Source organism: Octopus bimaculoides, chromosome 9, assembly GCF_001194135.2.
Source record: "Octopus bimaculoides isolate UCB-OBI-ISO-001 chromosome 9, ASM119413v2, whole genome shotgun sequence".
Lineage (NCBI taxonomy): Eukaryota > Metazoa > Mollusca > Cephalopoda > Octopoda > Octopodidae > Octopus > Octopus bimaculoides.
Genome location: NC_068989.1, coordinates 11329682 through 11334826, shown reverse-complemented (window position 1 = coordinate 11334826; position 5145 = coordinate 11329682). Strand labels below are relative to the sequence as shown.

Sequence of the window (5145 nt, the reverse complement as noted above, 5' to 3'; positions counted from 1 at the left end):
AGAGAGAGAGAGAGAGAGAGAGAGAAGAGAAATTCTCTATTGAAAACAAGGTAGCAACAAGTTTCACCTGGATGAATCTTGATAAAGAACAACAACAACAACAACAACAACAGCAAAAAGAAAAAAGATAAAATGACAATAATAATAATAATAATAATAATAAATAATAATAATAATAATAATAAAAGAATACAGAAATATAGACAGAAAGCGGGGTAGCAGGTGGGGTGGAAGCAAAGGGGTGTTTGAAGGCAATGAAATTTGCATGTTACTTTCCATTTTTTTTTTGATACCACAGTGTATGTATGTATACGTACACACACATAAAGGTATATATATATATGTGTATATATATATAGATATATATAGATATATATGAATTTACATGTGTGTGTGTTTTCTGTCATTGCCTTGTGATTCTAAACATTGTATTTGGGTCACATTATCTATTGCTGGCTAGGTATTGGTATGGAGTTTCTTTCTCTCTCACTTTTCTATTCTCCCACCACTCCTCAACCACCACCACCACAAACCAACACCAACACCACTTCTTTCTTTCTATCTTTCTCTCTTTCTCTCTCTCTCTCTCTCTCTCTCTCTTTTCTTCTTACAGACAAAGAGAAACAAAAAAGGGTATATTTTACTTTAGTTCACTTCATTTTAGTATTTATTCTTTAAATCACAGGTAAAATATAGACAGGTAAGGAAGGTAGGTAGGTAGAATACATAGGTAAGGGAGATACGTTAGTTGGGTCTGTGGGTTGGTTGGTTGGTTGGCTGGTTGGCTAGGTAAGTAGGTAAAATAAGAAATAGAGAATGGAAACAAAACAAGAACAAAAAAAACAAAAACGTCTATGAAGACACATGAATGCGAGAATGAACATTTATAAGAATGAGAATGAAAACTTAAAATATTTCTATTTTAGTAACCATATTTGAAATAAATTTGAAAATAAATGTATTTTCTTTAAAATGGCTAACTGCATTTGAAGACAGAGAAGATGAATATTTTCCCAAAAAATGTCTCAAAATATCAGCCATGATCCTACATATGAATTTGAGCCTATATTGCATGCTTTAACCCTTTCGTTACTGTATTTATTTTGAGATGTTCTGTGTTTCTTTCAATTAATTTTAAATATAACAAAGAATTTAGTAAAATAACTTCGTTATCATTCAGCTAGTGTTAGGAACATAAAATGTGACTGAGGTTTGGTGGAAGATTTTAATTCAGAACATTTGAAAATAAGATATTTGTACTACAGAGCCAGAGCTGGTTTCAGTTGGGTTGGCATCAAAAGGGTTGAGAACTGTTTCTCTATTATATATTTTAACCCTTTCGTTACCATATTTCTGTTGAGATGTTCTTTCAATTACTTTAAATATAACAAAGAATTTAGTAAAATAACTTCGTTATCATTCAGATAGTTTTAGGAACATAAATTTTGACTAAGGTTTGGTGGAAGATTTCACAGTTGGATGCTCTTCCTGCTGTCAACCCTTATAGTCATATCTCTGAAAAAACATGCAGAGATATGATGGACCTATTCAAGAATTGGGACACACAAAGTAAATATATAGATATGTGTGTATGTATATATAAATAAAAGAAACAGATAAACAATTAAATATAATGAATATAAATAATTACAAGGCATACAAATAAACAAAAGGCTTGTAGTAAAAATCTTAACAGCTGTTTCAGATAAACCATAACTAGTGCTCCAACCATATATAGTATGCAGTAAAGATTCATAATATCACAGGTGTATGGAATACCACGAATTTTTATAGATCTGTGACATGGAATCATGTTACTCTCACCAGAAAATTCTACTTAATAGCTCGTTTTATGTGTGTATGTAAGTGAATTTGACTTTGTGTATGCATGTATGCACACACACACACGCACATATACATATATATATATTACAATATAGTTTTGCACTGCTAGCCTTCTTTTAATTATCAAGCCGGCTTAAACTTTGAAGCCATTGTCATCACTGTTCTTCTCGTAAATATATAATAAATATGGACTTTTTACAAAAAGTATTGAGTAATCCTTCAGTTTATTGTTGTTAAATTGTTTTTATTATGAATCAATATAAAGACAAACATTATATACACACACACACATATATATAGGTATGTATAGATATATGTGTGTATGTATATGTTTGTGTGTGTATATGTATGCATATGTACAGATACACACAGACAAATACATTTCTCTGTGTGGAGATATATAATACCAATTCCTATTCTTGTATTTTCAAATAAAGCTCAGGGATTGTCCACACTGTTTTTTCATACAATAAGTGGCATACATTCATTCATTTCCCTTTATATTTCCATTTGTATTCCAGTTCAATCTACAGAGGCAGCTAGACAGCTTTGCATTTCCATCATGGAGGCAAACCCAGAGGAAAATCTGAACTTAGAAAAGCAATCATCAATTTTGCAGTACTGCTATCATTGCTACTGCAGTTCACAGCATAAACTCATTATATATATATATATATATATATATATATATATATAAATAATAAGGGCAAAAAATTGAATATTAATTAGATTAATATCAATTTAAACCAGTGGCCTAGCATGTTGAAAAAATCTGAAGACTCAGAAAAATTATATTACATACATATAAGAGGGATGACCACTAAGTGGACATCCAATATTCTAGAAGTAGACCCCATATGGTCTTTTATATATATATATAAATATATATATTCTTTTATCCTTTTACTTGTTTCAAGTCATCTGACAGCGGCCATGCTGGAGCACTGCTGTGAAGGGTTTTATCCAAGAGGATTTTTTTATTTAAAAACCCTAGAAGTTATTCTAATGGTGTCTTTTGCTGAACTGCTAAGCTATGGGAACGTAGACACACCAACACAAGTTGCCAAGTGGTGATAAATAACACAACTGGTACTTAATTTATCAACCCCAAAAGGATGAAAGGCAAAGTCGACCTTGGTGGAAGTACAGACGAAGTACCGCTCAGCATTTCGATAATTTGAGGATGGAAATGTCTGACTAATACATAGAGCAGTTATGCTTTAAATTCAAAAAGTCTTTTATTGGCTTGCAAAACTTGCGGCATACTTGTGGTTATGTTAGAAATTCAAGCACTATGTAACCTTGCCCTCAATTTTATCAACACTAGATCCTCAACACAAACTTGGTGAGGAGGAAGAGGGGGAGATGAGATAGAGGTAATATTTCTTGAGACTTCCTCTCACAGTATCAGACAATGTAACTACAGACAGCGCCATATGTAAGGCAACACTTAATTCTGAACTAGAGTTATAACACTAAACAAAAGCTGATACACATTATGGTTCATTTGACAGTGTGTGAGACACAGAATAAATACTGGAGACCAGAGTAGAGAAACCAACTCTTAAGGACCCAAACTGAATCCTATCTTTCCATGAAGAACATATCCAAACCACACACACACACACACTATATAAACATTAATATCTTTAGAGTACCTCAAACATTTCAGCAAGGAGTGGCCATGTGTAACCCAGAGTTTTTTTGTCTGACATTCTAACAATTCTGCTAGTCCACCACCCTCATCCTTAACTTAATAATAATAATAATAATAATAATAATAATAATAATAATAATAATAATAATAATAATAATAATGATGATGATGATAATAATAATAATAATCCTTTGTATTATAGGCATAAGGCCTGAAATTTGGGGGGAGGGGATTAGTCAATTACATCAACCCCCAGTGTTTCACTGGTACATACTTTATCAACTCTGAATGGATGAAAGGCAAAGACGACCTCGGCGGAATTTGAACTCAGAACGCAGCAACGAGTGAAATACCGCTAAGCATTTTGCCCAGTATGGTAACAAATCTGCCAGATCACTGCCATAATAATGATGATGATGATGATGATGATGATGATGATGATGATAACAACAACAACAATAATAATAACAATAATAATAATAATAATGATAATAATCCTTTCTTCTAAAGGCACAAGGCCTGAAATCCGGAGGAGGTGGGGGGGAGACTAGTCAATTACATTGACCCCAGTGTTTCACTGGTACTTAGTTTATCGAACCCAAAAGGATGAAAAGCAAAGTCGGCCTCAGCGGAATTTGAACTCAGAACGTGATGACAGGCAAAATACCACTAAGCATTTCATCTGGCGCACTAATGATTCTGCCAGCCCACCACCATGTTAATAATAATAATAATCCTTTCTATTATAGGCACAAGGCCTGAAATTTCCAGGGTGGAGGACAGTCGATTAGATCAACTCCCAGCTCACAACTGGTATTTAATTTATCAATCCCAAAAGTATGAAAGGCAAAGTTGACCTAGGCGGAATGTGAACTCAGAATGTAGTGATGGGCGAAATACCACCAAGCATTTCGCCATAGTAACTAGGAAACCGGGCCCATGAGCCTTGCTAGGCTTTAAAAGGGCGCATAAAAATTTTTTTTTTTATTTGAATGGAGAATACAATTATAAATATAAAAAATATAAAACAAAGGCAATAAAATTAATATCCTCATTATGAAAGAAAAGGATTTTTCTAGAAACATTTTTACTTCAGGTCTTGAAGAAGTGATGTTTCGTTTTTGTTACAATGACATCAAAACTGGGGAATTTTGATGCCAGAGCAATTTGGATTCAGTCTTCGGGATCCAATTGATTACTCTGCTTTGTTTTTTGAGTGGAAAATCCTTGTTCTCAAAGGTAGGTTGTTGCAAAAGGCAGCAACTTTTTCCCTGCTGCCTCATACCAGGAGAAAAATATGTCGTAACAAGGAACATGTTTTTCCTATAATTTTACAAATGAGTCCTCATTACCTCCAAGAATTTCATTTTTACCTCACTTGAAGTAATTTGCCCCTGTTCGCCAAGCCCTGATCTAAAATGATTTGAAACCTCGATCATGGAGAGAGAGAAAGCAAAGTAACTCAGCACACTTGTGTAACTAAAAGTAGCACCTGACTAACCAATGTTCAACTTTTGTTCAACAAAAAGTTCTTAAGAATATAATACACCATGTATGTGAATATGTGTGTGTATGAATGTCTGTGGCTGAACGTGTTTGTGTGAGTGTGTGTGTGTGTGTGTGTGTGTGTGTGTGTGTGTGTG

General features: G+C 33.6%; 1 protein-coding gene across 8 annotated transcripts in view; it reads right to left on the bottom strand.

The window, feature by feature from the left end:
• LOC106879997 (uncharacterized) overlaps window positions 1-5145 on the bottom strand; it is a 320939-nt gene that overhangs the window by 105969 nt on the left and 209825 nt on the right. The window lies entirely within an intron of this gene.